At 36.9% G+C, this 25,537-nt stretch overlaps 1 protein-coding gene across 2 annotated transcripts in view; it reads left to right on the top strand.

The window, feature by feature from the left end:
- The window catches only part of DLGAP1 (DLG associated protein 1), a 770,938-nt gene that overhangs the window by 91,496 nt on the left and 653,905 nt on the right, over window positions 1-25,537 (top strand). For both annotated transcript variants that reach the window (XM_043443644.1, XM_043443645.1), the window contains exon 2: window positions 14,989-15,135. The gene's annotated coding sequence lies outside the window, so the exon portion shown is untranslated. The remainder of the gene's footprint in view (window positions 1-14,988; window positions 15,136-25,537) is intronic.

Genomic DNA, 25,537 nt, shown 5'->3' with positions numbered 1-25,537 from the left:
GAAGTGAAAGCAATTTAAAGAGGATAAAATTAGGAAAGTGATCATAAAGGATACATTTTTTAATCTAAAAATATTGACTCAAATCATTGACCAGGTGATTTTTCAAAGACTTCTAAAAGCCATGTGCCAGCTAATTTCTCTGAATTTAGACTATGCCAGTTTGTCTGATGTGTCTACACTGCTCTTTCTGAATAACTAACTATATTATGTGTTAGACGTAATTGGTGTTTAAAATTAGTCTGCTTGATCGTCTTGAAGCAAGTGCTTTGTAATTTAGGTCAGCAAAGAAAATGCCAGTGTACTAGATTAGCACAGTTTTAGCTGTTTTTGTTCAGCAGCTGCAGAATAAGAAAACTTTGTCCCTCCCTCCCGGACTGACCCAGCGATATCCTAAATTGTTACATACCATTTACATATTACAAAAGTGAAGAGCAAAACATCAGTTTTTCTACAAAATTACTTTGCTGCCTGTCTATATGTTTGTCTAGTTTGTGTTTGATTCATGGCATGAAAGATCAGAAGCACTACTGACTTTGGATATTGCCTCTAGAAGTGTGCGTGGAAAGCGTTTGCCTGTTCTTAATTGAGGTGGGAAGAGTTCACTTTTGAAAGGGTGACTGACAGTTTCTTAGTATAGTGAGAATCTTTAAGAATTAGGAGTCAGGGAAGAACCAAATAAATTTTTTGAAATCATTCGTTTAAGTTCATCTACACTATTACAGCTTCTTTTCATCATTGTCCCACTCAGGACATTTACCTGTATATGGACATTTTTTTTTTTTTTCTAATCACTCCTTCATGAAACTTTAATACATGATTTAGACTCTGTTCCATTCACATTCTCTGACCCTTGGAATAAGGTATCTAAGATTTTTCACTTCCTGCAAGAAACAGTCCTTGTATTCATACATGACTTTTTCTTTCTTAGATTTTTTCTATCAGACTTAGAAATGGATAGTTTTATATTAAAGAAAATCAGATTTTTTTCCCAGCACTTTAATTTTCCAAGAAAAATTCAACTTCCCCAAATCCCTTTTAATGGTTCAGATTTTTCCATTTTTTGATGGTTTGATTTAACATAGATTTATTTACAACTAAAATAATCTTAAGAGATGATTATTTGGGATCTAAGTAGTCTGTTTTCAGGCTTCAGGATGACTTAGGTTTATTTTATGTTGGAAATTTGCTCAGTAGAATCCAGATCACAAGGCATTTTATTGCAGAATATATATATTTGCATCATCTGACAATATCTAGATGTTTATAGATTTTTGGCTGAGATTGTCATAATTTGTTGCAATCTTAATGTTTTTCTACTTGAAAAAAAATCAGAGTATCTTGCTTAAGAGGAAAGACAAGATGTATTTATACTGACATTAAAAAAAAAAAAAAAACTTTCAATAGTTAAGACAAAAGACAACAACCAAATAGTGTAAGTATTTCATTTCTAATGGATAAAACTAGATGATATTTTATTGATTATAAAATTGTAAGGAAAGGATCAAGTGAGTTTCTTTTAAGTCTCTGCCTATGATACCTCAGTTTAGTAACACAGATTTTCATTTGTTTGTGCAATTCTCATGCTTATTTTTCCACTACCAATCAAATAATTTATATTTTAATAGCTTTATTGAGGTATACATTACATACAATTAAATTCATTAATTTTGGCTGTTTAATTCAGTGATCTTAAGGTGCACCTGTAGAGTTACACAGTCATTATTCTGATCCAGTTTTAGGCTATTTTGTATCACCTCAGAATGACCCTTTAGGCTGTTTGCAGTCAATTCTTGTTCCTGCCTTTATACCCCAGGTAGCCAGTAAGCTGCTTTCTGTCTGTGTAAATTTGCCTTTTCTAAACTTTTCCAAGTAATGGAGTCTGCTTGCTTTGGGTTTAGATTGCTGTTCTGCTTCTAGTTTTTTTAAGAGGGAAACTTTGGTGCAATATGGCTACATTTCTTTCCATATCCTTGTGTTACTACTGTCATATTTTTACATCTCTGTTATAAATCCAACAATAGAGATGTGCATTACTTATTTTATACTGTTAGCTTTACTGCTGAAGAAAAAATATATTTACACAGTTTTTATATATTATCCTATACATTTATCTTTTCTGGCACTGTATTTCTTCTTGTGGATTTAAGTTACCATCTGGTGTAATTTCCTTTCAGCCAAAAGACTTTCTTTAGAATTTCTTTTAGGGCAGGTCTGCTAGCAGTGAGTTATCTCAGCCCTTGCTTATCTGTGAGTATCTTTTCTACATCTTCATGTCTGAAGGGAAATCCTGCTGGAAAATCCTGCTGGATATAAGATTCTCCGTTGGTTTTTTTGTCCCCAACATTCTAAATACGTCCTCCTTCTCCTGAGCTGTCTGTGATATGTCATTTCTTTTTTCTTGTGTCTTTCACGATTTTATCTTTATGTTGGCATTTCAGCCATTTGTCCATGGTGTTCCTAGATGTAGCTCTTTTTGTTTATTGGAATTCTTTAGGCTTTTTGTGGACTAAGTTTGTCATCAAGTTTGGAAATTTTTTGGCCATTATTTCTTCAAAAATAGTCTCTCCCTTTTTCTCTCTCATCTCCTTCTGGGACCCTGATTTGCACATCTGTTACTGTTCTTGTTGGTAGGCTCTAGGTGTCTGTTCATTCCCTGTTCTTTTATTTCTGTTTTTAATTTTGTAAGATTTCTATTGATCCCCTGTTTAAATTTTTACTTTCTTATGCCAATTCAGACATGCTTTTGAGTTCTTTGTGACTTTTTGTTGCAGTTACTGTATTTTTTAACTCTACAACTTTTCATTTTCTTTATAATTTCTCTTGTATTCTCTAGTTAAAATCTCATCGTCATCATACTTTAATTCTTTTGATTTGGCTTCTTTAGTTCCTTGAATATATTTATAAGAGCTACTTTGCAGTCTCTTTGTTCTAAATTCTACATCTAGACTCAGTTCTGTTTTCTGCCCTTTTCCTGTCGCTCAGTCATGTCGAACTGCGAACCCAGGGACTGTGACCTGCCAGGCTCCTCTGTCCATGGGGATTCTCCAGGCAGGAATACTGCAGGGGGTTGCCATGCCCTCCTCCAGGGTATCTTCCCAACTCAGGGATCGAACCCAGGTTTCCCACATCGTAGGCAGATTCTTCTTCATGTGAGAAACCAGGGAAGCCCAAGAATACTGGGGTGGGTAGCCTATCCCTTCTCCAGGGGAACTTCCCTACCCAGAAATCGAACCGGGGGCTCCTGCATTGGCAGGAAGATTCTTTACCAGCTGAGCTACCGGGGAAGCCCTTTTCCTGACTACAGATTGCAATTTCCTGTTCTTTGCATGTCTCAAGGCTCTTGCTGAAAACTGGACAGTTTAGATAATATAGCGACCTCAGATTCCGCCCCCACATCCCGGTTTTACTGCTTTTCTCTTTGTTTGCTCACTTTGCGTCTCTGTGCCACATTTTGTCTCCCACAATTTCAGACCTTTTCATTGTTGTTACATTTGTTCTGATGATCTGTGATCAGTGATCTCTGATGTTACTATTGCAGAAAAGATTTATAACTTGCTGAAGGTTCAGATGGTGATTAGCATTTTTTAGCAATAAAGTATTTTTAATTGGACATGTACATTATTTTGCTAGACACAGTGTTGTTGCATGCTTCATACTCTACAATGTAGTACAAATGTAACTTTCATAAACACCAGGAAACAAAAAAATGTGCATGACTTGCTCTGTTGGATTATTTGCCTTATTGCAGTGACCTGGAAGCAGGCCTGTTATATCTCTGTGATGTGTCTGTATAAATAAAGTATATTATACGTATACAGTTTGAAGATTTCTACATTTTTAAGACACAGAATACTTTTCAGTCTGAAAATAATGCTTTCTCTAAGCCAAATTTGCTCATCATAAAAAAAAAAAAAAAACAAAAACCAAAAGCCAAAGGCCACAGAAAGCCTTTTACAACGAGCAGGGATAGCCTTGTGATGGGAGACAAGGACCTTGCTAATGTTGGTTGCTGCCTCTTGAGGACCTGGAGGAGGCTGGGCTGGGGTGGTTTGGTTTGTTGTGGCGCTCCCTTTTGGTGATGCTTATAATGACTTAAGAGAACAGATGTGGACACTTCATGTCACATCTGGAGAACATGTCAACTGGAGAAAGGTATTGCACACAGCCTTGTGATTTGCTGCCCTATGTTCTGGGGAAGCTTTCATTGATCCAGGGCAGATCTCAGGACCCAGAAAGAGGAAAAGAACAAGACAATATAAAGCAAAACAAAATAGGAGAGAAGCAGCCCAGGGTTCTGAATGTCGTAAAAACCAGAGAGCTTCAGCATGTGTCAGTTTGTATTTTAAATGCAGTAAATCCTTGACATCATTTAAAACAGGAGAGTTTTCTAAGAACCAGAATTGTTACCCAGATGCTTGGTTGCTTGCCCTTGGTCCCTGGACTTCATAGGTAGCCCTTTGGCCTGCGTTTCTGCTTGGAAGACTCTTTGGCGTAAAGGAGCAGCTGTAATTCTGGGTTGATCGTCCTCATAATCGCAGAGGACAGTAGTGTTTAATTGTGCTGAGGGCTCAAAAAGTCAAAATCGATCTCTCTTCTCTAGGGATTTGCAATCACTCATGCAAAGGTAGTGGTGAGTCACACTCTGAGAATCATCGATGAAGAAGCATTAAATCAGATAAGAATTAAGGCTTAGACATTTCCTGCAAAATACTGTCATCACTGTCTGTCTGAAGAGAAGAGCATGTACAGATTGAATGGTGGTGGTTGGTGGAGGGAATGCTGGCTGATCTTCATTCGGATGGAAACACTTACGGGAAAGACAGGGCTTACCAGGTGGCTCAGTGGTAAAGAATCCACCTGCCGGTGCAGGAGACGGCAGAGATGTGGGTTTGATCTCCTGGATCCCCTGGAGATTCTCCCCTTGGGAAGATTCCCTGGAGATGGCAGCCCACTCCAGTATTTTTCTCTGGAAAATTCCACGGACAGAAGAGCCTAGTGGGCTACAGTCCATGGGGTCACAAAGAGTCAAACACGATGGAGCAAACACGCGAGTGAGCAAGATGGGAAAGACAAGATGACAGGTGTGGGTAAGTGGATGAGAGACTTTTTTGGCTGCTAGGACCGGAAGGACATGTCAGGCATCCAGGGCTACTTTATAAAACAGCAATCAGAGGACATTCATCTTTGTTGAAGGAAAGCCATGCCGTGGCCTGTGCGTTTCTGTGTCCTTAGAGCAGGTGGAACTGTGACTTTTGCTCAGCAGGTGCTGAGTAAATGTCATTAGCTTGATCAATAGAACTTTAAAAAGACAGAGGATGTCTTTCCAAGCCACGGTGAGAGAAAGCAGTGCTGTGAGACTGCTGGCTTTGCACAAACATGAGGAGCTGGGGAGAGACAGAGCTTTGGGACCTTTTTTTCTCCAAAGGCTGTAATTCTTGTCACGTATAATAAAATGGACCTGCCATGTGACGGATACATTACCAAATGCATGTGTGTGCCCAGTACACAGTGAGGCCAAACACACTGAAACACCAAGGTTTGGGGCAAAGAAAGGTTTATTGCAAGGCCATACAAGGAGATGGGTGGCTCACACCCCAAACCCCAAACTCCTTGAAGCAGCAAAGCATTTTTAAAGGCCAAGAGGGAGAGAAGGTGTGGTTGGTTGTTGCAAACTTCTTGGTGCTGGAATCCTTTGTTCTTGCCACTGCCCTCCTAGGTTAGGTCATGATGTGCCTGTCAACCTCCAGCCAGGCACATGTTATTCTCTATTCTGCAACTTTTTGTCTCTTCAGGAATGGAAAAGTGTTATACCTTTAAAGGTGAGAGTCTTGAGAATTGGCTATCTTGAATATTTCAAGCAATTAGACTACATTTTTTTTTGATTGGAGGATAATTGCTTTACAATTCTGTGCCGATTTCTGCCAAATATCAGTGTGAATCAACAATATATATATGTCCCCTCACTCTTGGACATCCATCCCACCCCTCTAGGTTGTTACAGAGCACTGGATTTGAGCTCCCTATTACTTAAAAAGTAATAGAATATAAAGGTTAAAGTAAAAGAAACAGATCCAGTGTGGAGTCAGGTTTGTTTGTCCCTATTATAGATAGAATCTAGATGCCCGATACAGTTCCTTTCTTTGAGATTGCATGAAAGAACAAAGTTGGGGAAAAAGAAATTTGGCAAGAGATAGGGAGGTATGTCCTTGTTTTGTTGAAGTTGACAGATGCCTCTGAATGATTAAGTCTGTGGTTTTCCAGAAACTTTTCCAGAAACACTACTGTATTTTTCTTCAGTGAGGATCTTACTCTATGGCTCATTTCAGTAACTCATAGTTTTATTCCACATTTGTAAATTAAGTTTGGTCAGGTAGCCTGTGTGATTCCTGTGGTAGAACTACATGTCACCTATAACAGATGGAAAAAATACATCTAAATGTTGCAAATATGCAAAAACCTCCAACTAAAGAGAGATCATTAGTCTTACATTATAGCACGATTCAAATAATGTATGAAACAAAGTAAATTTAAGTATGCCTGAAATTCATGATTCTATCATATTTGTGCATCAAATCTAAGTTATTCATCATGAAATGCTAATATTTTGATAAGTGACTAGTTATAATAATTAGACTTTATTCAGGAGAAGTCAGAATAAACTGAAGCAGAAATGTATCATTTTAGATATTGATTTTTTTATTTTCACATATACGTAAGACATACATATATGTAGATACAAAAGTATTTTCTTTTTCTGTCTGTGTGTTTCTTTTAAAGTTAGAAATGAAAATCTGTTTGCCTTAGGGAGGGAACTAAGAACTTAGCACGTGTATTAAAATTGTTTATCTCAGCGCAACCAAGAACTTATAAATGTGACCCTGGAATAAATAAGTATGGCTATTTTTCTAAGTTCTTACAAACCAGAAAAGTCCTCCCCCAAATATGTCAGGCTTAATTTTCTGCTCCGGGGAGCACAGCTAGTAGAATAGCAAAAGCCAGTGACATTTCCCACAGTGTGAGTTGCCAGCCACTAGAAGCCTGTGGCAGTGTTTAAATATACAGCAAACAAGCTAACAATTGGTTGAGAGAGGATTATGTAATTCTTCTTTAATATTTCTTTCTGTGGCATTTGCATCACTATCAGAATCATAAAGGCAGAACTGGGGACTGTGTTTTAAGGTAACTTTTCCTTATAGCCACAAGCCCATATCATCTTGATGCTGCTCTGCAGGTTTCTTGGGTTAGCCTCTTCATCTTTTACTAAAGTCCTAATGAAATGGACTGTATTAGGGTGTGCAGCCTTACGGGTGTCAGGGCTATGATTTCAGTGGTCATTATTTGTGCAGAGTGGCCTATATTCATTCCAGAGTCTCCTGGGGCGCATTAATTAGTAAGATAATAACACGTTGCTACCTGGGTTCTGATAAATGCTTCAGTAGTTAGATCCAGCCTGCAAATTGAAACATTGGTAATGGCTTAGGAAGAATTGAACTCAGAGAAACTGAGAAACTCTATTTTGTGAAAAAGAGTAGAAAAGCAAAAGTGTTAGTTGCTCAGTCGTGTCTGACTCTTTGAGACCCCCATGGATTGTAGCCTGCCAGGCTCCTCTGTCCATGGAATTTTCCAAGTAAGAATACTGGAAAGGGTTGCCATTTCCTTCTCTATGTGAAAAGAGTAGATCAAAATTCAAAAGAGGACCATTGAAATATAATGGACCAAAATATTTATATGTTATGAAACTCTATCAAAGTTCTAGGGGAAATAAGATTTCCCAAATGGTCCTATGTTTAAACTGGATTTAGAAAAGGCAGAGGAACCAAAGATAAAATTGCCAACATCCGTTGGGTCATAGAAAAAGCAAGAGAATTCCAGATAAACATCTACTTCTCCTTCGTTGACTATGCTAAAGCCTTTGACTGTGTGGATCGCAAGAAACTGTGGAAAATTCTTAAAGATATGGGAATACCAGACCACCTAACCTGCCTCCTGAGAAATCTGCATGCAAGACAAGAAACAACCAGAAATGGAACAACAGACTGTTTCCAAATTGGGAAAGGAGTACATCAAGGCTATAGATTGTCACCCTATTTATTTAACTTATATGCAGGGTACATCATGGGAGATCTGGAATCAAGACTGCCAGGAGAAATATCAATAACCTCAGGTGCAGATGACACCATCCTTATGGCAGAAAGCAAAGAGGAACTAAAGAGCCTCTTGATGAAAGTGAAAGAGGAGAGTGAAAAAGTTGGCTTAAAACTCAGAATTCAGAAAGCTAAGATCATGGCATCCAGTCCCATCATTTCATGGGAAATAGATGGGGAAACAGTGAGAGGCTTTATTTTCTTGGGTTCCAAAATCATTGCAGATGGAGGAGGGGATGACAGAGGATGAGATGGTTGGATGGCATCACTGACTTGATGGACATGAATTTGAGCAAGCTCTGGGAGTTGGTGATGGACATGGAAGCCTGGCCTGCTGCAGTCCATGGGTCGCAGAGTTGGACACGACAGGAACTGAACTGAAATGGTCCTATGACAGTTCCTTTTTTGTTCCTGGGTCTGGCAATGACATTTTAGGAATAGACAGTAATACCTCACTTACATGGCAATGGTGTTGAACAGAAGGGTGATAAATAAGTAAAATTTCTAGATAATGGGAACATATCCCAACTGCCAGATTGGAGTTATTGTATTATTTTGCTTTTTATACTTGACTGTGTATGTGTTTCCCAGTTTTTTCTCTTCATAGAAGATATTGCTTGTAATTGAACTTTTGCTTTTTGCCTTATGTGTTTCCCTTATGGAATTTAGAAAAAATATATATTGGTACCTGGCCATGTTCAAGACACTGTATTATAGGACCTGTGAGTAGTATAGAGGCTGATGGAGACCTTGAACATCTTATATGCTCTTGGTAGATGTCAGTACCTCTGTGACTAGTCCCTGCCTTTCCTATGTCAAGTGCGTCTTTAGAAATATTGTAGCATTTTGTCTTCTGGGACAGAGTGTGAAATCTGGAAAGAAAAGGAAAGTTTATTATTTAGTCTATTAAAAGTTTATTATTCACTTTTTTAAAAAGTATGACTTTCAGAGAAAAAAATCATGGAAGACTACAGTTTAAAGAGATTTCAAACAAATGTGAGTTGATGGAAATGGAAAATTCGAGAAATTTCACAATTATTGAGGGAAAATGTGATTACATTTTTTAATGTTAAGGAGAATTTAAATATGTTTTGCACTAGTAGCTTTATATAACTGGAAGTATTTATTTAGAAAAAATGTAGTGCGTTACTTTATTATGCCTCATTTTAAGTTTGTTTTTTCCTCAAACAGTCAGATTTGGTACACATAAAATATTTTTCCTAAGACATCCCAGAGTACTGAACTGTTCAGTATCCAATAACATTTCTCTCAATTTTTTTTGAAAAGAAATAAACACTTTGAACAGATGGAATAGTCAGCATTTACTATAAGAGACAGGATATCTTCTCTCACTCTTAAGAGTAATGAACAGAGAGCTAAGCATCTATTTTCAGGAAAGGAGCTGGACAATAAAAAGCCATTCTTTTCCTTTTTTCTGTTACATGATGGAGAAATGGATTCTCAGAAATTAATACCTGGTTTTAATTGCATCCCTTGGAAAGCTCTGTCTGATAGGTAAAATATTTAAACTATGAAAATGAAGACAAGAGGATTCATTCAAGAAAAAAAAACCTTTCAATTTTTACTGATTTATTACTTACATGCAATATGACACATGCATGTACATGAATGTTAAAATGTACAGCTTAAAGAAGACAAGGTGTTACTACACCCGTATAACCCCTACTGATAAGAAGACAAAGAATCACCAGCTCAAAGAACTCCCTTGTTGATTGCTTAATACCTTCCAGAAGTAACCAGTATAATGCATTTTTTTTTTTTGCTATAAATTAGCATCATTGGTTTCTTGAGTTTATATCATTGGAATGATAAACTATGTTCTTTTGAATTTTGTAACTATGTATTATGTCTGGTTGCTCTATGCAGTAGGCAACAGTTGTTTGCTCCTTATGGTTATAGAGCAGTCAATTTTATAAATGTGGTGTGATTTATTAAGTGATTCTGTTATTGATAGACATTTGCTTTGATGCTAAGTTTTGGCTTTTATGAATAAATCAGCTCTCATGATTCTTCTGTCCAATTTACACGTGGACCAGTCATATAAGAATTCCACTTCCTTTATATCATTTTCAACACTTGGTTTTTGTAATTTTAGTCATTTTTCTCAAAGCTGTCTTGTTTTACCTCTCATGTTAGTCTACAGTCTATTTGGAATTATTTTTTCCATTTTGGATATAGTGTGGGGAAAGTAGTCATTTTTTTTCTTTTTCAGTCAAGTGCTATTTATTGGAAAAGTTGATTCGTTGTTTTCCATACTTAATGGGATGGCATCTCTGTCATAAACGAGACAGCCATATGTATGTGGTGAGTTCTTGACTTTGTTCTGTTTTTTATTTTTAAATTTATTTTAATTGGAAAATAATTGCTTTACATTATTGCATTAGTTTCTGCCAAATATCAGCATAAATCAGCCACGAGGATACATATGTTCCCTCCCTGTTGAATCTCCCTCCCACCTTCCACCCCATCGCACTCCTCTAGGTTGTCACAAAGCCCAGATTGAGCTCTCTGTGTTCTATGGCACCTTCCCATTAACTCTTATTCATACAGTAATGTATATATGTGAATCCTGTTCTCTTAATTAGTTCCACACTCTCCTGCCCCTGCTGTGTGTAAGTCCATTCTCTATGTCTGAGTCTCTATTGCTGCCTTCCGGGTAGGTTCATCAGTACCATTTGTCTAGATTCTGTATATATGTGTTAATATATGATATTTATTTTTCCCTATCTTACTTCACTCTCTGTAACAGGCTCTATGTTCATCCACCTCGCTAGAACTGACTCAAGTTTGTTCCTTTTAATAGCTGAGTAACATTTCATTGTGTATATGTACCACAACTTCTTTATCCATTCATCTGTCAGTGGAAATAGGTTGCTTCCATGTCCTAGCTATTGTAAATAGTGCTTCAGTGAACATTGGGGGTACATGTGTCTTTTTCAGTTATCATTTTCTCAGGGTGTATGTTCCATAGTGAGATTGTTGGGTCATATGGTAGTTTTATTCCTGTTTTTTTTTTTTTTTTCTAAAGAAATCTTCATACTGTTCTCCACCAGTTCAGTCCAGTCGCTCAGTCATGTCCAACTCTTTGCGACCCCATGGACTGTAGCATGCCAGGCTTCCCTGTCCTTCACCAGCTCCCAAAGCTTGCTCAAACTCGTGTCCATCGAGTCAGTGATGTGATTCGGCCATCTCATCCTCTGTCGTCCCCTTATCTTCCTGCCTTCAATCTTTCCCAGCCTCAGGGTCTTTTCTAACGAGTCAGTTCTTCACATCAGGTGGCCAAAGTATTGGAATTTCAGCTTCAACATCAGTCCTCCCAATGAGTATTCAGGACTGATTTCCTTTAGGATTGACTGGTTGGATCTCCTTGCAGTCCAAGGAACTCTCAAGAGTCTTCTCCAACACCACAGTTCAAAAGCAACAATTCTTCGGCGCTCAGCTTTCTTTATAGTCCCAACTGTCACATTCTTACATGACTACTGGAAAAACCATAGCTTTGACTAGATGGACCTTCTCTATAGTGTCTATATCAGTTTATATCTCTACCAACAGTGCAAGAGGGTTCCCTTTTCTCCACATCCTTTCCAGCTGTTCTGTTTTATAAGTTACCAATGGTAAAGCTATTTCTAACACCCTTTTATTTACTGTAGAGATGTGGTATTGCTCAATTTCATTGTCCTTCATTGTCTTATGAAGAGTTTAAAAAAACAAATTTTGGCATAGTTGGGTTTTTTTCATTGTATATCTTACTTCTACTCAATTGTTTTCCTATTCATTTTTATTCATTTCTTTCATCTATTATATTTGAATTTAGTTTGGTATTCATTTCCCAAGTACTTTTGAAATGTTTTTAAACTTTCATTTTGAAGTAAGTTGAGTTACAAAATGTTTGCAAAAGTAGGACAAAGAGATTGTATAAACTCATCGCCTAGCTTCACTACATGTTGACATCTTATGTAACTGTAGTACAATTAAAAAATCATGAAATTAATATTAGCTATAAAAATTGGTACCATTTATAAGCCTTCTTTAAATTTTTCCAGTTGTGCCACAAATTTCTTTTTCCTATTTCAGGATCAAATCTAGGATGACATATTGTATTTAGCTGTCATGTCTCTTTATTCTTTGACTTGAAGAACTTCTCTAGACTTTGTCTATCTTTATGACCTTGACATTTCTGAAGAGTGGGGGCCAGTTAATTTGAGGATTGTTGTTCAATTTGGATTTGTCTGATGTTTCTTCATGATGAAATTTAGATTACTCATTTTTGGCAAGAATACCCCAGAAGCGATGGTGTGACCTCAGTGAGTCATATAAGGAGGTAAACGATGTTGACATGCCTTATTCCTGGTGGTGATAAGTTTGATCACTTTAACTGAGGCGGAGTTTATCAGTTTTCTGCACTATAAATTTACATTTTTTCCCCTTTGTAGTTCGTAAGTATCTTGTGGGGAGACAGTTTGAAATATACAGGTATCCTGTTTTCTCATGTATCTTTGCCCACCAGTTTTAGCCTCCATCACTGACTCATGGCTCTGTAACAGTTATTATGGTGATGGTTGTGAGAGGTTGATTTTTCTATTTGCATCATTCCTTCTGTATTTATTAGTTTGAATTCTACTCAAAGAGTGAGCTATCTCATTCTTATTTGTTCAGTCACTTACGTGGAGTATGAACTCAAGGATATTTGTTATTCCTTGAGATAAAGTTCATTATTATCATCTGGCCACCAGGAGCACCTTCAGGCTGGCTCCTGCTTCCTTTTGATCTGCCGTCACAATTTGAGCACCGTGCTGACTTTCTGGCCCCATAGGATCTTGAGGACTAATCTTGTCCCATTCCCTTGTCATGCTCATCTCTGACGCATTCCTGAGATCAGCCTTCCTCCCAGGATTTTGGGTTCCTGTTATTGAAGAAGGATACTTGGAAACCAAGTTCTGGGTTCTTGGTGTGTTCAATGAATTTTCACAATTGCTTCTAGGATTTCTCTCCCCTGACAGAAATAGGAGATAGTTGTATATATAAATGCACATGTGCACATACACATGTCTATATCTGTTTTATATCTGTGTGTATACACACACATAATGATGAATTCATATTAATTCATCTGATTCTAGTCCATCATCACAGAGTTCATTCTAGACAATTTCTGTTTCTAGTAGCTCTTGTTTTTAACACCAAGAAACTTTATGTTCATTATCATCAATGTAGTTATTAACTCAGTCTGGAAATGTACATGAAGTAGTTTCACAATTGCAATTTTATACCTCTGTGAAAAGCCAAATCTTTAACTAGAGTGCAGTATGCGTACAGTTCTTTTTGTCTTCAACTTTAAGGTATACAATCAGAACACTGTTTCTGAAGTTTTATTTAGGTTAGTTCTGTTGTCTCCCATCTTTTTCATTATGGTTATGTTACTTATTTATAATGCAGTGTCTATGGAAGGTGTTAATTTATGAATATTGTCATCTTTTGTGGCCTTACCAAATTCTTTTATTGTTTGAAGTACTGTTTATATTGATTCTTCAGTATTTTCCAGGTATCACATCAACTAGTAGAAATAGTTTTACCACTTATTATTCTTGATTTATTTCATCTGATTGCATTTGCTAATACTAATAATAAAGTGAAAAATAGTAGAGCTACTGGACCTCCTCCATAAAATATAAAATGTAAATATAAAATATTTACAAACTATTAAAACTTTGATTTATGTTCTATTAAGAAAATAAAATTTAGTATTATTATACCTAGAAAAAAAGGAAACCATAGAAAAATAGTCCAGAAGAAAATGCACCATATTATTAGCAATGACTATGATGATGTAGTTAAATATTTTTATAAATATTTGTGTTAACTATCTTTTATTCTCTGCAGATCTGTAATGAAGATACTAATTTTATAATAAAAACATAGTTTTTATCAATTTGACTTTAGTACACAGTCATCATTGTTCTGCAAATATGACTGTAAGCAATTTGAAAAAGTTGCCTTTTATCTTTTCATGATGGTAAATTCCACCATGAATCAGATCCTCCATTACAGAGAGGGAGAGAAATTTCTTTGAATGTTGTTTAAATGTGTTTGTTTCATGTGCTGAAACTTACTGATTTGTTTCTGAATCAGTCTATCTCCTAAAACTTAGTAAATTTGAGATGCATTTATAAAAATAGCACTTTATATTAAATAGTTGAATTTGCCATATTGTTTGCTTTTCTGTGGAGAGCATCAAACTATGACAGACAGCCCCTGCAATACGAAAGCACTCAGATGCAACAAGAATGTTGAAGAGCATCAGATCTGGTTTAAGTGCCAGTGCTACTACTTTGTTGTCTAACTTCAGCATATTGCTAATCCCCCAAATCTCAGTCTCCTTATTTATAAAATAAAAGGAGTAACATCTGTTCTGAGGATGAAATGATGTCATTTCTATAAAGCACCAACCGAGTGCTTTATATTATGTGCTCAGTAAATGGATGATAATCTTCCTAACTTTTAACCAAGAACAGGAAAAAAAAAAGAGAGAGGAGGAGTAAAATGCCTGCTTTTCATGGATCACTGTTAAAAGCATTTTATTTGTATTAATTTCATGATTCTTTTTGTAGCCCTCTGTGGAGGGCACACATAGCTTCTTAAAAAGATAGGATGGGTGGCTGGGCTGTGACATGAAGTTTGTTCCTCTGACCTGGAGACCATGCTCTTGATGTCTAGATGAGCCTGCCTCTGAGCTGTGAGTGTAAAGAGGAGAGTAAGGCTGCTACTCATGTGTGTAAATAATGTTGGAAACTCGGTTAACAGATTTGCACTTCTTGTGTTGCAGGTGAATGGTGCTGTTGAGCGCCTTCTGTGAGTACCACTTACACCTGTTCTGGGGAACACTTTCTCCAAAGGATCAGCAAGCATCCAGTTCAATTCCAGATTCATGGGGTTGCTGCAGACCAGATACTGCTTGTCTCACTAAGACAAGGTAAGAGTTTAAATATTTACTTCCTCTTGAGGATGATTTTTGATGTCATGACCTCTTCTGAAATATTTCTGCCTTGATATCAGTCGGAAAGTTACAATAACTAAATAGACCCGTGGCGGAGGGAAAATATAGGCTTATATAAAAAGACTTTGGTATATTGATTGCTATATTTATTAGATAAGCGTGTGCTGATATGTTTGAAGATTTTTTTATTACTTAATGTAAAGTATAATGTGTTGTCATGAAATTCCCCTTGCAATAATGTTAAGCATTCTTCTTTTAAAATATAACTGCCGTTTGATTTTATGAAACCTGTAATTGCTACAAACTATGCTGTTTCTACTGCTATAAAAACAGTAATGAAATTGGAGAGGCTATCTCTTGGAAATTGGTTGTGATGAAAATATACCAAATATGATTATCTTTATGCAAATCCTACCCTGACAGTGAGCTTTCCTTACCCGTACTTCTAGTGCATGTAACTTTTCTGCTGCATACCATTTTCTGAAAGGTTAAAACTTTCTGTTCCAATGTACTTTTAAATTGCCGGTCAGTCCATTTGGGGTTAATCATTGAAACAGAATTGAGGCTGGGAAAAGGTAGTAAAATCGAATTGAGTGGCAGTGTTGGAATAGTTACTGCTGGGATTGTTTGGGGAGAAGAAGAGAAGAGCAAGATTGCTCTGTATCACTTAGAAAGATGGTCCAGTGGCCAGTACCTGGGCAGAAAAGAAGGGATGGAATAGGTATTTTGGTCATGATGTGAAGTTATCTTGGGTGGATGGATGTTGAGAAATAAAGGTTATTGAAACGTTTTCCTTCTCAAGTATATGACTTATTCTGCATCTTAGGTATCTGAGATTCAAGGTGAGTCAGTACTTCTGAAAATGAAATAGACATTTTCATGGACTAGACCTCATGGAATGCATATTCATGTACAATGTGTAACAGTTTTTCAAGTATTTCATATACAATGTAGGGGAAGGGGTGTCATAAAGATATCCTAGTGAGCATAGCCTGGGAGATGAAAATTAGGAAGCCTGAAAGTGTGAAAATGCCCCTGGTCATAGCATGGTGGCTGATCACATGGGCCACAGGGGCACAGATCAATTTTTCTGGCTTGCGTCCTGATACTGCCACCTTTTGGCAACAACTCCCTTGGTAGTGCTGCTACTGCTTTAGATCTTCCCTGTGGCTCAGATGGTAAAGAATCTGCCAGCAATGCAGGAGACTTGGGTTCGATCCCTGGATCAGGAAGATCCCCTGGAGAAGGAAATGGCAATCCACTCCAGTATTCTTGCTTGGAGAATCCCATGGATGGAAGAGCCTGGGAGGCTATACTTCGTGGGGTTGCAAAGAGTCGGATACAGCTGAGCGACTGACACTGCTGCTACAACTGCTGCTGATCTTATTATCGTTTTCTCTGGGAGGACTTAAGTTTCTCATCTGTAAACCTGCCTAGTGTGTTGATTTTTCCTTAATTTCACCTGGCCAGCCCAGTTGGAAAGACATTACTGTATTTTTCAAGAGGAGATGGTCGGCTGTCATGTATCATATTTCTCAAGATCATTGGTATTTTAAGTTTTATGATATCAAATATACTACTTTCTAGCATCTAATACAGGGTAAATTGTCTAACTTTTCTAAATAGTCTTATCTTTGAAATGGGAACAGAATATCTGACACTTTTTGTGCAGAATAAATATGTAAGTTACAGTGCATGACACAGAAGTACTCAATACATGTGGTTACCAGGACTATTACTACGCTTACTGTACCTCTTCTTAATCACATACTTGTTTACTCCTGATGTGATTGTGATGTCAGTATTTAATTTGTGGAACTTTAAGCAGAATATTCTGCAGTTGTTAATAAAATACTGATATATGCAAAGTCTTATACCACTTTTTAACTTTTGAAAACATGGTTCACCATCATTTTGTTCCATCGAATTATAGTATATTTCATTTGAACACCAATCTAATTTTCATGATGCTGTTATTTTCATGGTGATACTTTATACCAGAGTTTGTCTCTTTTATCCATCCAGTCTTTCTAACTTTGTACTCTGTCTTATCTCTACGGTTCTGAATGTTTAGAACTTGATTCCATAATCCAGCCTTACCTGACTCAGGTTTTATCTGCCGTAATGCAGTACTGGGTTTGAAATAACCAGTGAATTTTAGAAAAGTGAAAAAAGTGGCTTCTTTCATATTATGATCTGATATTGACCATGCAGAGCTGTGCTCCAGGGTTCATGATAATGTTCACTATGAACTGTTGTAAACAGTAAAATCAATTAAAAAAAATTTTTTTCCTCCATTTTATTTTCTTTTTCTGGTTTTATTTCCAAAATGTTTTTAAATAAATTGTGTGAGCAAATAGGAATAAGACTGTATCAAATGTTTCAACAACATATATCTAAAGATTTATGGCATATGTAGGATTAACCAATAAAGTAAATTTTCAGTAGAGCTCATTTACCTTTTTATGTAATCTCGGCCTAAACCAGATTTTTGACAAGAACAATGTAATGAAATTATTTCACTGAAGCTTTGACAAGTAAGTATATCATGAGATCTTTCAAAGTTGGCAACAAGGTAACATTAAGTCATCTGAATACCTTTTATAACTTTATTTGCCACTTCAAGTATCTGTATAGAAAAAAGGACTTGAATTATATATAAAAGTTAGAAACTTTTTACTGAAAAGACAGCAAAATTTTAAAACCACTTTCTCTTTAGTAGTATAAAATATTTCCTTCCTAATGTTTAAAATTGAAGAACTTTATGACTGTTTATCCAAACATTTAGTGTATTTTCTACATATCTTTCAGTATAATTTTTATAGTTCAAAAATAAGAAATTAGAAAAAATCTCATTGCCTACCATTAAATTCCAAACATTATCACATGCAGGGTATTTGTTTTAGGTGATCTCATTGTTACTGAATAGAAACACTCAGTGTTTCTAGAAAGACTCCATTGCAAAATTAGGTGATCAGAGGAAATTGTCAGTTTTGGAGTGTGTTTCATCCCCAAGTGTTTAGTCTTGCCTTTCATTTTATCATGTTTTCTCCTTCACTGTTTTATCAGAGACTTTTTGAGGGTAAAATATCCTGTGAAGTAAGGTCAACAGTAATTTCTCTTGTGTTTGATGTCTCACAGAAGTAAACAGTGTCAAGCATGTCAGTGCCACTTTCTTAACATTTCTGGACAATCCATCCTATTTTAGTTTCTGAGAACTCTTTTGATTGTTTTCTAGGAAAGGGAGGAATGGAAATTGGGACTTTTTTTGTAGAATGGGAAAGGTGTAAGGAGAAACTTGAGGTGTCTGATTGCATGCTTCTAGTGTATCCCAGGACAGTTCCTGAGAAGGAAAATCCTGTTACTTCTCCAGTGTTCTGAAGGAAACGAAATATTTGGTATTGTGTGTGTGCTCACTCGCTTCAGTAGTGTCCTACTCTTTGCGACCCTGAGGACTGTAACCAGCCAGGTTCCTCTGTCCATGGGATTCTCCAGGCAAGAATACTGGAGAGGGTTCCCATTTTCTTTTCCAGGGAACCTTCCTGACCCAGGGATCGAACCTGTGTCTCCTGCATTGCAGGTGGATTCTTTAGCCATTGAGCCACCTGGGAAGCCCATTGATATTGGTGGTTAACAAAAATTTAAGGCCAACTTTATGTGTGGTGACCTCTCATTAAGTCATTACCTAATCGCATTTATATTGTTTATTACAGTGTTTACTGATAACCCAGATGTTGTGTTTCATTAATTTGAATTGTGTTGGGAAGTCTGCAGAGACAGCACTTCATACTTAAGATTTTTTTATTTTTCGAAGTGTATAATGTATCATTCGACTTAGTCTAAGTTCTTATTTATTTTTATTTCTACTTTATACTGAAAGTGAAAGTCACTCAGTCATGTCCAACTCTTTGCGACCCCATGGACTATACAGTTCATGGAATTCTCCAGGCCAGATAACTGGAGTGGGTAGCTATCCCTTCTCCAGAGGATCTTCCCAACCCAGGAATTAAACCGGGGTCTTCTGCATTACAGGCAGATTCTTTACCAGTTGAGCTACCAGGGAAGTCCTCATAGCTCAGTTGGTAAAGAATCCACCAGCAATGCAGGAGACCCTGGGTTAATTCCTGGGTCAGGAAGACCCCCTGGAGAAAAGAGGCTACCCACTCCAGTATATTCTTGGGCTTCCCTTGTGGCTCAGCTGGTAAACAATCTTCCTGCAATGTGAGAGACATGGGTTCGATCCCTGGGTTGGGAAGATCCCCTGGAGAAGGGAAAGGCTACCGAGTCCAGTATTCTGGCCCGGAGAATTCCATGGACTGTATAGTCCATGGGGTTGCAAAGAGTTGGACACAACCTGAGCGACTTTGACTACTTCATAAGAAAGCTGATAGTTTTCCCCTTATCTACATCTTTCTTATTTTACTTTTATATTCTTATTCTGAAAGCATATAGATAATAGCAGTAACTCATAATTCTTGGTATGAATTCTCAGGAAAGAGCATAGAATTTCATACAGGCCTGGAATTAAATAAATTATATTTATGAAACATATTCACCTTAGTTCTTAAACAGTATCAAAACTCCAATTGTTTTAACAGTATAGAAATTTTTCTAGCAGAGTCATTTCATCTGTAGTCTCTCTAATTCAGGTTCACTTTTATAATATAATTTTAAGAAGATTGTGATCTGGTCAATTTTGCTTTTATATTCTTTCTAAAAGTTGATTTTATCTAGGAACGGCAAATGTTTCTTGGCATATTTACTCAAAGATCTACTCAGGTGTATTGAAAATCTGACCATATAATTAAGAAGTCAGGGTGATTGTCAAGCAAAGAATAAAGTGGGTCCACAAATATCTTCCAGCTTTTATGTTTGCCCTGAAACTAAGTCTGTGTGAAGGAAGGACTGAACTCTGAACATGAAGTCAGAAGACTAGGTTGCTAACTCTGATTTTTGGCCACTCAGTTTCTTGGCCTCTTGAGATTCAGTTTATTTTTCCTTAACAAACACACTTTACTGGATTATTGTCAGAATTAAATGAGTTAATATTCGTGAAAGTCTGTTTGAACTTTAAGGATCTTTGGAAATTGTGCATGTGGATATTGCAGTTACCAGTGGTGTAACATGGGAGCTTTTATTAGAGGAGTTTAGAGAGTCTAAATTTCTGTTAAATCTTTCAATTTAAAGAATTACAAAGATAAGCATTTTCAGTGGGTTTAATATCACACTTCGCCTTACATGTCTCCTTTCATCTAGCGCATGATGATTTCTGATTTTTGTGGATAGAACATGTATGTTCAGAGTAAATGGTAAATACTGACATTTAATGCTTTTTGTTAAATATTAAACCCTTGGTAGATTATTCAGAAGACTTGAGTTCCCTGTCACTGGTGTCAGAGAAATTTTAAGCAAGGAATAGTAAAGACTGTATAAATTTAGCAGTTCTGATGAGGTCAATTAAAATTATTTATGTTCCATAATATAAATTGGAAACTGGAGTGAAATGTATGTCCTTTTATATCATATTGATATGTGATCATATTATATGTGATCAGGAAAGATAGGTAATTTATAATAGGCATAAGTTTGCCTTTATGAACTCTGTTTCTAGACACCAAGGAGATAGTTTTTCTGGTGTAGATAAAAACTTGGTCCTGACTTACTGAGTTAGATGATGTGGAAATTCATGAGGTGGTATCGAAACCCAGTTTTGTCTGAGTCCATAGTCAAGGCTCTTTAGCACCTTGCTTACCTTCTTCGTGTATATTATAAAGGAGATCATGATCTGCAGTGTGTTAGAAGCCTCTTCTGTCTCCATCAGTTGGACATCAGTCTCAGCATGATGTAAATTGTAAAGTGCTTGTAGTAAGTTGTTTTGAAGGAAATTTTTAATGCATGAACAAGAAAGATATTTTTAAAGCTCTGCTACTAATTTTAAACCTTTTACATCTAACAAATGACCCTTTTAATGTCTTGACTGGTACCTTGGTGACCTGTAGAATGATTCATGTATGACTACATAGAAGAAATAGTTTATTTGCATAATCTTATTTTAAAGAATAAGCAGCTCTATGCTCTAAGTTCACTTAACATTTTATTTATTCAACGTGTGTCCTACTTATCATCTTGTCCTACAAAGACTGCACACTTGACAGTGATCCTTTCATCATGAGCTCCTAGAGGGAATGGTCTGTGATCTGTTCATCTTGGTGTCCTTGTTCTCAACTAGAGTTCCTGGCAAATTGTAGGCACTCAATAAACATTTAGGAAATGAAATCTGGATAAAAATAATCAAGTACAGGCCCAGGGTCATATAACAAGTCAGTGTCGTAACGATCGTGAAAGTCTTATTTTTTATTTCTTACCTAGTGACACATTTTGTGACTCATTTATTCAAGCAGTATTTATTAGATGTGTACTGTGTACCCAGTGCTTCCCTAGATACCAAGGATACATTAATAAGCAAAATTGATGAAAAGCCCAACCTTAATGGGCCTTGCATTCTCGCTAATAAAAGTACACCTGGTCATACTTTTAAATCTTTTATAAAACTAAAATGTAATTTTTCAAGAAGTTATTTATGACTTTAGTTTCAAAAGCAATTGCCGTAACAGTGGAAAATAAATGTAAAGTTTCACAAAATACTCAGTGGTCCATGAATTAAGACTGCTTGGGTTTTTAAGTGGTATTAAACATAGTGATAAGATTAGATCACTGTTCAGAATTCATTATATTAAGTTCAGCAGAGTATATTTTATTTCATAGTTTTCAACTCTGTTTTTAAATATAGTGCTATTTCTAGAACTGCCATATGACCCAGCAATCCCACTTCTGGGCATACACACAGAGGAAACCAGATCTGAAAGAGACACGTGCACCCCAATGTTCATCGCAGCACTGTATATAATAGCCAGGACATGGAAGCAACCTAGATGCCCATCAGCAGATGAATGGATAAGGAAGCTGTGGTACATATACACCATGGAATATTACTCAGCCGTTAAAAAGAATTCATTTGAATCAGTTCTAATGAGATGGGTGAAACTGGAGCCCATTATACAGAGTGAAGTAAGCCAGAAAGATAAAGACCATTACAGCATACTAACACATATATATGGAATTTAGAAAGATGGTAACGATAACCCTATATGCAAAACAGAAAAAGAGACACAGAAGTACAGAAACAGACTTTTGAACTCTGTGGGAGAAGGTGAGGGTGGGATGTTTCGAAAGAACAGCATGTATACTATCTATGGTGAAACAGGTCACCAGCCCAGGTGGGATGCATGAGACAAGTGCTCGGGCCTGGTGCACTGGGAAGACCCAGAGGAACCGGGTGGAGAGGAAGGTGGGAGGGGGGATCGGGATGGGGAATACGTGTTAAATCTATGGCTGATTCATATCAATGTATGACAAAACCCACTGAAATGTTGTGAAGTAATTAGCCTCCAACTAATAAAAAAAAATAAAATAAAATAAAAAAAGAAAAGAACAGAATAAATAAGAAAAAGAATCCAAAAAAAAAATAAATATAGTGCTATTTCAGATTCCACTAATAATTAAAAAAAATACATACAAAAGGAAGGAAATACTGAGACGGTGGGGAGAAAGACTGGTGGCAAAGGATATAGAAAGGAATATTGTGAAGTATAGCATCTAAATAGATATTCATTGTAGCCCTGAAAAGGTATGTTAAAAAACTAAAATTGCTTACGTAAAAGAGTAGCAGATGGATGCAAGTATTCCATTACTATCAGTGATGTTAATGAGATTACCAGTTAAGTATTGATTTAATTTTTGATTTGGACTGGCCGATAACTCTCCTTATTTCTTTATTAATTGGCATTGGCAATCAGCTCCTAATATAAAGCCCTCAAATGTTAGTATAAAAATCAATCTAAATTCAAGTGGATGATAGTCTTTGAATTAGCCATTGAGCCAACACCTTATATGAGCAAAGAGGAGATTAGATGTCATAGGACCATTTTGTTATAAGGAACAGAATTCTTTTCTAGCTAGCTTAGATAAGGGGGATTTACTGGAGTGACACACGAGGAGTGTTTACTGTAGGTTTGCTTTAGGAGTTCAGCCTGGCAGACAGGCAGCCCTGCCTCGGGCTGACGGTCTTGGTGGGTTACGTGGCCTCTCCTCTTTTGTACTTTGTTTAAATCTACCTCATTGTCATCTTTCTACCCTCAGAACTGCTCCTTCCGTATTTACATGTGGCCAGTGCACTGGTCTCCCAAATGTATTTCAGACAGACTTTCCAGAATGGCTGTCCAGAACTGACTCCAACTCTGTGGACCTTCTCTGTGGAAAAGGCAATGGCACCCCACTCCAGTACTCTTGCCTGGAAAATCCCATGGACAGAGGAGCCTGGTGGGCTGCAGTCCACGGGGTCGCTAAGAGTCGGACACGACTGAGCGACTTCACTTTCACTTTCCACTTTCATGTATTGGAGAAGGAAATGGCAACCCACTCCAGTGTTCTTGCCTGGAGAATCCCAGGGACGGGGGAGCCTGGTGGGCTGCCATCTATGGGGTCGCACAGAGTCGGACACGACTGAAGTGACTTAGCAGCAGCAGCAGCTGTGGACCTGATTCCACTTCTTGTATGAGTGCGATTGATTCTCCTTGATTATTATTCATTTAAACCCAGTAAGCAGTAGTTAGGAGAGTGGGGTTACATGGCACATATATAAGCTCCCTCTATGCCAGTGGGCAACACAGAGACCCAAGAATGGAGTGTGGGGACAGGTTGGCTCCTGTATAATAATAGATGAATCATAGTGTCTTAATATTTATAGGCAGATTGGCATTTATGGTTGATTTTTTGTGCTTCTTAGATGATAAATAGAAAGCATATATTTTGATACATCAATTTGTCCCCTAAATAGCAGAAACCAACCAATAGTCTTATATTTCTACATTATAAAAATGTCACAAGTGATTCATGGCATATATTTAATATGCATACTTTAAATACTTGAATGTGATAAATTGCTGGTATAATTTTTAATTTAAGAGTTGAATGACATTCATTCTTCCTCTAACACCATAGCATTTCAATTCTGTGACATGGCTGATTGCCTTCTTTGGATACATCTTGCACCAAAAATCTGGGATATTTGGTTCTTGATGACTTCAAACAGAATATGGGTCATTTTATGGGCTTCCCAGGTGGTGCTAGTGGAAAAGAACCTGCCTGCCAATGCAGGAAACAGGAGTTTGATCCCTGGGACAGGAAGATCCCCTGGAGGAGGGTACAGCAACCCACTCCAGTATTCTTGCCTGGAGAATCCCTTGGACAGAGGAGCTCTGTGGGCTACAGCCCATAGCGTAGCAAAGAGCTGGACTCAGCTGAAACAATTTAGCATGCACACACTCTTCTTACATTCTCAAGCTTAGCTTGTATGCTTTGATGTCCAGACTTGGACACATTACTTAGAAAATGGACCTTATTTCCTGCTGAGTGTCTCCTTACCTTTTTTTTTTTTTTAAACCACAACTATGTCAAACTCCAGCACGTTTCATTTCAGTCCCAATCATCTGAATTTTCAACTACCATATAAACCTAAGAATCCAAGTGCAACTAAAACAAGCTTAAATTGCTGTTTAATGAGGTTTGATGAGGCTTCTTGAACTATTGAATTATGTATTCAGTTTTTATTACTTTTACTATGCAGAGCTCTTAAGTTCATTGCTGAGGCCCTAGTAGCGATTCTTGTTCTTTTTCCCCTCTGTGGATAGTGTTGTGGGAGAGAGTGAGGGGAGGGATAAACAACAAGTTTCCTATTTGCAACATTTGCCATTTAGTTCGATATTCTTGCTTGTTCTTGGACATAACTTTAAAGCCATCCACATAAAGATGACTGCTTCAACTCTAGAAATTCACCCTTATTAGGATCATTGTTGATTGCCCAGCCAACTGTTTTTTTATTTTGAGGTGTTAACTTTTATCTGCATTATCATATCTTCTTGTGGCTGTTTGGTCTGCATTTCATAAAATGATTCTTAAATGAATTTACTTTTAATCATATTAGAGTCTTGATACATCTATTGCATTAAATGATATATAGATTTGCACACATTAACACTTGTTCAAAGTCAAATGTAGACACTATTGAGCTTTAGAAATTCCTCATAGCTTTCTTCATTAATTTTTTTTTTTTGCCCCAAAGATTTGGAGTACCACTAGGATGTATTGCTAATGTCATATTTTCTGTAATTTAAAGTCAAAACTCAAAGGAATATATTGCTTTTATTTAAAAGCATCCCTAAGATAAAATCCAAACTAAGACAGAAGTGGGTCTCAAAGTGAGATATGGTATTATTAATGGTTGAGGTTGTAATTTTCAAGCCTCTTCTCTGTCTCCCTT

The sequence above is a fragment of the Cervus canadensis genome, chromosome 23, assembly GCF_019320065.1.
Source record: "Cervus canadensis isolate Bull #8, Minnesota chromosome 23, ASM1932006v1, whole genome shotgun sequence".
NCBI lineage: Eukaryota > Metazoa > Chordata > Mammalia > Artiodactyla > Cervidae > Cervus > Cervus canadensis.
This window is presented reverse-complemented; position numbering and strand designations above follow the sequence as displayed.